Raw genomic sequence first — 12,071 nt, 5'->3', positions numbered from 1 at the left:
AGTGATGTCTCAGGGGAGACAGAGGCAAGAGATCAAAGTGAATGGGCAGTGTCCAGCATAGAGTCCTAGCAATGGTGATTGCTCAATATTTCCCTGTTATTACCACCAGTTTCAAAAGAGACAGAAATGGCTGTGTGCCTCCAAGCTCTGGGTTGGCCATCCCTTGAGTTTGCTCTTTAGGTCAGCCTCCTTCCTCCTTCCAGTTCTGTTCCTTGTTCCTTCAGGGTTGCCAATGTCCTGGCATGCCTAGTATCATGCCTAACAGCACGCCTGACCCAGTTAGGCACACAGTTGCTAGGGTGTGTTTGAAAACTCCCATAGTTTTCAAACAGCCTGCCTGCATCTCACAGCTTACATCCAAGCTTGGCACCAGCTCTCCAACTCCTTCCATGACAGTGTGATGCTCTGATAAGGCTGCTCCTCTGTTCTTGCCACAACCCCACCTCTCCACCCTGACACCCATGCAGCAGTTTGACCATAGGCAGCTGCAACCTATTACATTATTTGAAGCAAGAAAGAAGCCTGCCCCAAACCACTGGTTTCTAGGAACCTCAGTCTTAATTCCAGGAATCATATTTGTGGTGAACCGCGACAATACCCTATCACAGAAGCTGCACGCCTTTGCAAAGGCTCCGGCTGGGAGGGCAGTGCCAAGGCTTCTACATGCTGTCCCTAATCAGTTACAGCCCCTTCCAGCATTTTAGCAAATTATTTTTAGGGTGAGTCTCAAACTAGCTGTCTCTGGAGGAAATACTCCATCTCTAAATTTGGCTCTGCCTGCAGCACAAGCCTGGAATTGGGGACAAGAACTGAGTTGAGATGCCCCAGCCTCAGCTTCTTCTAGGAACCACCTTAAGATTGTCCAGAATGACGAAGTGGGTCTGCATCTGTCCATGTTGTGATTATTTTTATAGGAAAGAGGGTGCTGCCAGCTCTCATAGATGGGGTTTTCTTAGAATCACAATGAAAAGCAATTGACTGAGTCTTCTTTGTGAAAGCAATTTAAATGTGTACAATATCATGCAAATTAAAAAAAATTTAATTTAATGAGAGAGGAGACTCAGACTCTACTAGACTCAGACTCTACTAGAATTTAATAGAATAATGGGTAGAATAAAATATATGTGCATATGTATATGAATCACCATATATATGAACTTACATATATTCTATTATCATAGTATTGCCTACATTGTGACATATCCTATATGATAAAGAATCCATTAGAAGAGAAATGGGGCACCAAACAAAGCATGTTAAGAAAATGACTTGGGATTTGAAACACAAAGAATAGCTTCTTACGTCATTACTTCCAAAATAAATTTAAAATAAGGTCAAGAACTCAATCTAGAATTTGCTATAGAAATTACTATTTTATGATGGGTGAAGGGGATGCTAGTTATAAAAGAATAAAATATTTTAAAATGGGAACAAAATGATAAATTGGATGTCCCAATAATTTTAAACAGTTTATATATTGTATATAAAATACCAAAAACAAATTTTAAAAATTACTACTTATGTATCAAAAAAGGCACTAATTAATCTCAAACAAAATTCATTGCACCCTAATACCCAAAAGAAACAGATGTCTACATCCACACTTGGATTAGACATGAACAGTCAACAAAGAAAGAAAACAAAGGACAATAAAAAAAAATGAGGAAATTCTACCAAGGCTGTTTCCTCTATATACACTCTCCTTGCTCTATTGAATTTCTGCTCAATTTCAAGGACTTTATGATAGTTCTCTTCTCCATGAAGATCTAGACCTACATTTAGTCTTAGGCAATTTTAAATACAGATTTACCACCAATGTATTAGCTGATGCTCTGTAGGCACAGGGTTTCAACAGCCAATAAGAGAGCTGTGAATCCTGCTTCATGGAGCATACCTGTGATTAAAATGAATGCATGGGTCTGTAGGCTGAATCCTTCAAGGACCTGAGTTAAATAACATTCATATTCATATGCCTAGCACCTAAAACGTACCTGAGATGTCATTGATAGTAATTTTATGAGGAATTAATTCTCAGCTAGACCACTGAAAGAACAATCAAGGCTTGCTGTCAGAGAAAAATGCCCATTTATTGAGGAATAGCTCTGCATATTTATAGGGGGTGGTTTGACAGTTGGCATGGGGTGCTTTCTGATTGGTGGGTAAGGATCAGGTGAGCCAGCAGGGCTAGTCTGATTGGTGGGTAAGGATCATGTGAGCCAGCAGGGCTCACCATTGGATAGCAGGATCATGTGAGCCAGCAGGGCTCATCATTGGATGGCTCTTCTTGGGGGATGGGGAAGTTAGTCTTTGGAGCCAGGGTGACTCCCAACAACCACTCTCCTCAAAATGTGTTTCTAAACAGAAAAATTAACTGAGACTTACATGAAAGTTTGTTATAGCCTATTAATAACAGCAAAATAATGACAATAAACTAAAGTTACATAGTAGTTGACAAAGATAGGCCTGCAATGATCCATATCCCATTGCATTTATCTTTGTATAATAAAAAGTATGTTGAGTATGTTGGCCAGTCCTGTGTAACCAGGAGAGTGAGGCTGAAGTGATCTATGTGACTTCTGAGGCTAAGTCAGGAGGCTAAGTCTGGCTCAGTGGTCAACATCTGATTATCCTGAGGCCTCTATTTTGTGAGGGATTCTGAACAGACATATTAAAGGTTAAAAAGTGAGTGCATGGTTTGGATGGGATTTGTCCCCAAGAGTTCATATGATGGGAGTGTGGACTCCAGTGTGGCGGTACTGAGAGGTGAGTTTAGTGGGAGATTGTTTGGTCATTGGGGGCACTGCCCTTGGAAGTGAGGAGGTTAGTTCTCATGGGACCCTGAATTAGTTTTCATGAAAGCAAATTATTAAAACTGACTCCCTCCTCTCACTCTTACCTTCCTAAAGTTCTCAGCCACAAGTATTATTATAGTAACAGAAAATGGACTAATTCAGATAAGAAATGATGCCTGACTGTTTCTTGGCTACTCAAGCCACTTCCACTGAGATGCTAAACATGAGAGTAGATATCCTTGAGCTAGATATATCCTTGAGATATCCTTGAGCACCAAGTAGAGATATCCTTGAGCACCAAGACCAGGTGAACTTTTGGATGGTGCCAGTCTCACCTATCACCTGAGTTACCACCTGAGACACCACATGTGAGAACCTATCTAGAGGATGCAATCATCCACAAAATTCTGTCATAATATTTTTTCTGTTAAGTCACTACACTTTGGGTAGTTCATTATGTGGCAATAGATAATCAGAACAACATCCATCCACGAAGTTGCAGAGCATGCCATCCCTTAAGTAATAGTGCAAGTTTTCAAATGCATAGAAAATGCTTATGGTATATTATTAAGCTAAGTGTGCAGAATATGACTTTCCAATTCAATATGGTCTCAATATATAAAGAAACTAGCAAAAAATTGAAGGATATTTGCTATTAACAATAATTTGTCTTAAATTAATGAAATTTGAATTATGCTCTTCTTCATTTTATATTTTGTGTCTTTTATCATTCCACAACTAGTGTACGAGAAATAAAATAAGCAAACAAAAGCTCTGTCTTCAATATGGAACCAGCAACGCAAAGAAATGCTCCTGTCTATGTATTTCTGTCCTAAGTGACAAAGAAATGCATTGCTATCTTTCTAAAAATTGTATGGGAGACACAGTCTTCCCTTTGTCTATTTTAATGAGCAGCATGTTGTGTTGATACAAATTTTTTATTGTCTTGAATATATGTTCGGTTTCTTCTTTTTTGTTCTATGCTAATCAGATTAGGGATTTTTTCCCCATACAAATCAGAGAAGAACTTGGCCCAATCTTAACTTCTGAGTCTTAAAACATATCCATCTTCTTTCCCTTGACACTCTTTTTTTCACAGGCAATATCATTCATATATCTTAAGATCCAACCTATTAAGTCTACAACCTGGTGATTTTTGTGAATTCACAAAATTGTACAACAAGCATTACCATCTAGTTCTGAAAGATTTTATCAGTCCCAAACAAAACTGGCCCTGAGCAGGCACTTTAAATTATCCACCTCTTCCCTGAGAACCAGTCTAACTGTTCTCTGTATGGATTTGCCTAATCCGAATGTTTCATATAAGCGGAATCAGGCAACATGCAGCCTTTTCTGTCTGGCTTCTTTCACTCAACATAGTGTTTTCAGGGTCCATCTCTGTTGGAGCATGGGTCAGTATTCCATGTCTTTCCATGGTTCAGCAATATTCCATTTTAAGGATACACCACTTTTTAATCCATTCGTCCTTGTTTTAACTTTGGGCTGCTATCAATAACGCTGCTAAAAACATTCATGAATAAGATTTGGTGTGAATATTTTTGTCAGTTCTCTTTCATCCATACTTAGGCTTAGAATTGCTGGATCATATAGTAACAGTACACTTAACTGTTTGAAGAACTGACAGACAATTTTCAAAAGCAACTGCACCATTTTCCACTCCACTAGCACTAGGGTCCGATGAGAGTCTTCTGCCATAGTCATTCTAAGGGGTGTGAAGTGGTATTTCCTTGTGGTTTAGATTGGCATCTCTTTAATGACCAATGATGTTCAGTAGTTGTTCATGTGTTAATTAGCATGAGTCTTTTCAAATCCTTTGCCCGTTGTTAAACTGAGCAATTTGTCTTTTTGCTACTTTTGTTGAGTTGTAAAAAAAATCTGTAAATATTCTGGATACTTCACTCTAAGATGCATGATTACAAATATATTACAAATATCTTTTTTACCTTCTTGTCAGTATCCTTTAAAGTGCAAATGTTTTTAATCCAGATGAAACCCAGTGTTTTATTTGGGGTGGATGGAGGGGAGTTGCTGTTTGTGCTTCAACATCATAAATAGGAAACCATTGCCTAATCCAAGGTCACTAAGACTCATTCCTCTATTTTCATGTAAGAGTTTAAGAATTTTACAGCTTTACTTTTTTGTTATTGTTGTTCTAGGGATTTAACGAGGTGGGGGGGCTCTTAACCACAAAGCCACATCCCTGGGGATGTGGCTTTGTGGTTAAGTGCCCCCCGGTTAAATCCCTGGAACAACAATAACAAAAAAGTAAAATAAATTTATTTATTTATTTATTATAATTTGGGGGGCAGGGTGTCTTAGAGCCTTGCTAAGTTGCTAAGGCTGGCTTTGAATCTGTGATCCTCCTGACTCAGCCTCTCGTGCCTCTGGGATTATAGGCATGCACCACCATGCCCAGCCAGCTTTACTCTTATAGTTAGGTCTGTGGTTCATTTTTTTAGTTAGTTATTATGTGAGGTTAAAGCCCAATTAATATTTTGCATGTGGTATCAAGTTGTTCCAGCAGCATTTGTTAAAAATACTATTTTTTTTCTCTATTGGATTATATTGGCACCCTTGTTGAAAATCAATTGCATAGGTTTTTGTTGTTGTTGTTGGTTGGTTGGTTGGTTTTGTTTTTTGATTTTTAACTCTACTTTCTCTTCTGGGTCCACACATTTTCTCTCATGACAATAAATGGTATTGATCCCTGTACATTTATAGGAAGTTTTGAAATTGGGAAGTGGGAGTCCTCCAAATTAGTTCTTCCTTTTCAAAATTATTTTGACTGTTTTGAGTTCCTTTAGATTTCTATATAAATTTTAGAATCATCTTATCCATTTCTGCTGGAAATAAAAAAGATACCTGGGATTTTAACAAGAATTTTGTTAAATCTATAGATCAATTTGGAAAATTTCACCATTTCAAAACTATTAAAATTTCTAGTCCATGAACACAGCTATCTTTCCATCATTAAGACTTTTTTTAATGTTTTGTGGTGTTCAGTGTACAAGATTTGCAATTTTTTGTTAGATTTACTAATAACTAGTCTATTTCTTTTTTATTCTTATAAATTAAATATTCTTCTTTTTGACTCTGGATCATGCATTGATGATGTATTTTTGTATATTTATCCCTTATCCCACAACCTTGCTGAACTCACTTACTAGCTCTCATAACTGTTTTGTGCCTATCTTCAGATTTTCTATGTACAAGATCATGTCTTCTGAAAACAGATATCATTTTTCTTCTTTGTTTCCAAGCTGGATGCCTTCAGTGTCTTCATATTTTATGAGCTGAGTTTCATTTGATTGAAGCCAGAAGAGCATTTTCCAACTTCCAAGATTTGGAATAAAGGCCATATTCCCCTTGTAGAAACTAGAATAAGCCAATAACCTTGTATGCCCAATTTGTCTCTGAGGAAAATAAAGCTAGTTCTTAAGTAATGGTGCCTCCCACCCCCATCCCACCAAGACTGCTGCCCAGTTGACCTCAAGTGGACAATTGGGCCTCTAAGTCAGTCATTGACCCTATAAACTAGCTTTACTCTTCACATTTCATATTTAAAGTGGAGTCTCTGTCCTGCACCTCAGCAGATGCCTTGCATTAGCTCCTGAAGCAGGTGGTTACAGAATGAAACATTGGCCCTGTATAAGCAGGGTGGTCTCTTGATGTGTTCAGGTTTCCCAGAGTCACAGATACTTTGGATCACATCAGAACTCATACTTGAACATAAACTTTTCCACTCTGCTGCTTTCTCTTCACTGGATCTTCTTCTGGGGACAGAAAACTCAGCCTTGTCAGGAGCATCCCAAGATAGAAAGCAGACAGGAAGAGTCAAAGGACAAATTCCAAAGTTTAAGAAATGTTTCAAGATGATACACAATCAATCAATAAATATATGAAAAAGTGTTCAACAACTCTAGCATTTAGAGAAATGCAAATCAAAACTACTCTAAGATTTTATCTCACTCCAGTCAGAATAGCAGCTATTAAGAATACAAACAATAATAAGTGTTGGCAAGGATGTGGGGAAAAGGAACATTCATACACTGCTGGTGGAACTGCAAATTGGTGCAGCCAATCTGGAAAGCAGTCTGAAGATTCCTTGGAAAACTGGGAATGGAACCACCATTTGACCCAGCTATCCCTTCCTCAGCCTATACCCAAAGGAAGAAAAACAGCATACTACAGCGACACAGCCACATGGATGTTTATAGAAGCACGATTCATAATAGCTAAACTGTAGAAACAACCTAGATGCCCTTCAGTAGATGAATGGATAAAGAAACTGTGACACACACACACACACACACACACACACACACAATGGAATATTATTCAGCATTAAAAGGCAATAAAATCATGGCATTTGCAAGTAAATGGGTGGAGATGGAAAATATAATGCTAAGTGAAGTTAGCCAATCCCCCCAAAAAACAAATGATTTAAGGTTGCTGATTCACAATGTTGTTGGGGGAGGCATTGGAGGATTAGATGAACTTTAGATAGGGCAAGAAAGGAGAGAGGGCATGGGGGTAGAAAAGATGGTGGAATGAGATGGACATCATTACTCTAAGTACATGTATGAAGACACGAATGGTGTGACTCTACTTTGTGTACAACCAGAGATATGAAAAATTGCGCTCTATATATGTAATATGAATTGTAATGCATTCTGCTGTCATTTATAACAAAACTTTTTTTAAACGTATAAAAAAAAGAAATGTTTCAATGAGAAGAGTATAGAGGAAAGGACAGGGAAGGATCCAAAATTGTGGATTATCTATTTAGAGCAAGATAATTTTTTTTTCACTTTATCTCACTTAATTACTACACAGGAGATATCCTTCACATGCAAAGCAACTGATATTGATGATTTTAAAATAACAGTCCCAAAATCATAGATAGAGATTTAAAATAAATACATTCCCATATCCACCAGACTTGAGGGTCCCAGCTTCTGTTTATTGTGCCACAAGTAGCAACTTTCCCAAGATAATGATAACCAATTCATTTCAAGGCATTAATTAGCAAATGTCATGAAACATAGAGCCTGGTAAATTTTTATGTGTTTCGTTCATTGAGATGTCCCTATGAGGGCTCACCCCTAATCAAATCAAGATACCCAGTTAACTGAGAACTGAGCCTCTCCTTTCAGCAGCCTGCCTACAAGCCTAATAAACATAGACTTTGCTGAAGAGCGTGAACTCAGAACAAACCACTGTAAGGACAAATCCTAGCTCTACCTCTGAACAGCTGTGCAAATCTGAGCAAATCACTTCCCTACACTCTGCCTTCCCCTTTGCAAAATGAGCCTAGTAAGACCTACTTGGTTTGCTGAGAGAATAACCCACATCTCCAAGAGCTCCTCTCTGGGGAAATTAAACAAGACTCCATCAGCAATATGACCTATATGTCCCTAACTACTCACAAAATGTCCCACCTCCTCCAGGTACACAATGTACAACCTTCCTAGCAGAGGAGATCCCAGAATTCATCCTTACAGACTCATCAGCCACTAAGCACCATGTGCATTTCTTCCTCCCTCTGTAAGAACCTTTGAATGGAATTCACTGCAGTCCCCAAAACCTAGAATCCTCCCAGCACATCACAGACTGAATCTGGGCTCTCTCCTGCCCTGTTACCCTGTCCTACTGGGCACCCCTGCATCCCTGGGGCATCTCCATGGGTTGCAGGGCCTAACCGCAGCTCTCTCCATGCACCATCCCCCACACCAGGCTACCTGTGGGCATGTGGTCACATGAGCCTAGCACTCTTTCTCCTCAGTCTTTGCATCCCCAGCATCCTAACATGGCCCTCAAGACCTGAGATGGGGAACAAATTCTAATGACTGACACCGAGTTCTGCTTAGGCAGCACACTGGTCCCCAGGCCAATTCAAGCTGCAGACAGCCACCTCTTTCCATTGATACTGTTCCCATGCCGAGATAGAGAGAGGTGGAAGGAGATAAGATTGTGCCCTTATTCTGAAAAGCCCTTTGTGGCAGTCCCATGGCCACGTTGAGCCCAGGATAAGTGGGGCAGAGAATTAGCATGGCCACAGGGCCCAGAGTCCTCCCCACCAGTACATAGCCATTGCTCAACACTCATGGCAATAAATAACCCAACTGCTACCATCCCCCACTGGCACCCTTCTTCCTGGTGACAGAGGCTTACATTCCAGGCAGGGACACAAGGCGCCACAGGGAGAGTATCTCCAGAGAGACTGCTAGAGAGGGTGTTTCCAGGGTCCTGAGGCTGGGGGTGACTCATCGCCTACTGACCACACTGCAGAAAGATAAAACAGGGCCCCAGAGGCCAGCTGTCACCAGCTGGAACTGAGTCTCCAGAAAGCCAGAGTTGGGCAGGACAGCCTCCTAGGGTTACAGCATCTACTGGCCTGCATTAGAACAGAGAGACCGAGGGGCATTTGATGAACCAAAGCGTGATGCGTGTTTTCATTCTCTTCTCTTCCACCCTTCTCTTTACCTTGCATCAGGTTTATAACCAAAGTCATGGAGGGGGGGGAAGGAGTTGGATTAAAGTTAACAAAGGTATAACTACTAATAGAAAGCACATGATTATAAACGTGTAATAAATAATAAATAAAGCAAACAAATTATAAACAGAACATTCCTGCATTTTTGTAAAGCATATAAGACCTATGGAATATTATTCACCCTTAAAAAGAAAGGGAAATATGACCCATGCTACAACATGGATGAACTTACATGAGTAGTGATTGTTCTCCTCTCCTCTGGAGTGTGTGAGAGGGCCCTCTCCTGACTAGAGTCAAAGTGGAGAGAATCCTGTGCCCTGCTGCTGTTCTCTCTGCTGAGGGAACACTTTTGGACACCCACACTCTCACAGCAAAACTTATGTGGAACTTTGGTTTAAACATTTTTGTAAACATTTTCCTCCTCTCCCTCCTCCTCCCCCTCCTCCTCCCCCTCTTATTGGGCTGGGGCAAATAAGAAAGTACTCATATTCTATCATAGATGACAAGTGTTTGCCCCATGCCACATCTCTTCCTTTTCACCTGCAGCAGACTTTGCTAATGGATCACAGACTGATTCCTGCAGGCCCACTGAGGACACTAGCCTGATCTTGTTTATGTTCTGTGGTTCAGGGAACCTGCCAAGAGGTAAAATTCCTACTTGGTTTGTAGTTCAAACCTTCTAGGCTCTAAGGGCAGGGTTCCCTGAGGCATAGCCATGACCGCAATCTTCTATTCAACTCTTATGTTTAAGTGAAATAGAACTCTTCAACCAATACATACAGTAGCTATAATCCTACAAAAAATGGTGTCTTTTCTTCTTTAGCTTATCATTTTAATGATAAGTCTCCCACTTGTCTATGTCACCATAATCATTATTCCAAATTGCTACTTCTTAGTATGGATAGCAGGAGGTAAGTCAGAGCATCAAGATTGCCCAATGTTAAAGTACAAAATACCTAAAAATTTGAACAAAATTGTTAGAAAACCAGACTGATCTTGACTCATCTATAAACAACCTTTGTAAATTTCTACAAAGTATTTCACCTTTCAATCTAGCTCCAATATTTTGTTAATTTACTCTGATGGGTCAAAATAACACATTTATTCTCTGGATAAAGCTCCAAGTAGTGGCACAATGCACAAGTGGTACAAAGAACAAAACCATAAAGAAAATAAGAAATTACTAAAAAGCCACACTCTTGAGATGAGTGATGATGGAATTGAAATAATGAAAAAAAAATCACAGGTCAACTAATAAAATCAGAGGACATCTGGGAAGGTGGGGAGAGAAGGAAAGAAAAAGGAGAAATAGTGGAGAATGATATTGGCCAAGTTATATTATTATATTGTGTGCATTGTAACAACAACAAATCCCACTAGTATGTACAACAATAATGCACCAATAAAAAATATAGAAAAATAAATAAATATCAGAGGTCAGATGCACCAGGGAGAAGTCAAGAAAGGTTCAGTATGGATATTTGAACTCTGTTCTCTGCTTGATGGATAAGCTTGTCTCTGAGTCCAAAGAACAAAGCAAGAGCTATCAGGGGAGTTGGGGAGTTTATTTTTCCACAAACCAAGTGATTACTGTAGCCTGAGGTGTTGAAATTCCATGAGAAGATTTGCTAGTAGTATTTCCCTCCAAAATAACAAGTGCCAGAACTCTTGAGAAAGAGAGAAATCTGAACAGATTCCCAGCCTATTCTAAACATTTGTATTACCTTGGGTTAATTAGATCAATTTCTAGGTACAACATTCTTCCATGACCATTCAGATACTCATGCACCACATAAAATGAATAAATAAAATAAAGGTATTTTCTGCCATAATGTGGTAGACAAAAATTCCCCTGTGAAGCTTTCTATCATACCTTTAGTCATAATTATGTCCAGCAGTCAATGACCCAAAGACAAGAACTCAGTGTACTATTACAACAGTGGGTCTGCTCACAAGAAATAAACAAGGCTAGCAGGTGCCTTGAAGAAATGGAACTAGATATGTATTTTTACTCCCATACAATAGGCCAAGGAAATGGTGCTTGCTGCTTCACACACATTAATATAATGTTCATGGTAGCCCAACTACCATGATATGGTATGGCAAGAAGCAGAGGCTCAGAAGACACCCTGTTGGTGTTTTCCTGGTCGGATGGCAGTTCTGATACCTGCTCCTTGCTGAATGTGTGCCTTTGGCTTCCAGGAGGCCTGGATATACTTAGGAAAAATCAGCTCTACAAAATCAATCTCTCTCTCTCTCTCTCTCTCTCTCTCTCTCTCTTTGTTTTGTTTTGTTTTTAGTTGTAGATGGAGACAATACCTTTATTTTATTTATTCATTTTATGTGGTGCTAAGGATTGAACCCAGTGCCTCACACGTTTGAGGTAAGCACTCTACCACTGAGCCATAACATAAACCCAGCCCTCTACAGCATCTCTTACTTTTCCAAGTAATGATGGTGACACTAATTTTCATTCCCACTATCTATGTAAAAGGTGTTAGAAAACAAAAAGTAAGCACATTGCAATTTTAAAGATTTTATTTTAGCAGAGATTCATGAATTCGACAGCCCCAGCCCACATGAAGTTCAAGGTATGAGGCCCCATTGAGGGGGTATGGTGGAGAGGAAGAGGTGGTTAGTTTAAGGTCAACACAGAAACAAAACAAAGAAAATATTTGGTGAAGGTAGAACAGTAGCCTTATTGGATCATTCCAGTGGAATTTCCCAACATGGAAGTTAGTTGGCAGTTTCTGATTGGGTAC

This window comes from Spermophilus citellus (assembly GCF_964194105.1).
Source record: "Spermophilus citellus genome assembly, chromosome: 3".
Taxonomy (NCBI): domain Eukaryota; kingdom Metazoa; phylum Chordata; class Mammalia; order Rodentia; family Sciuridae; genus Spermophilus; species Spermophilus citellus.
Note: the sequence above shows the minus strand (reverse complement) of the source record.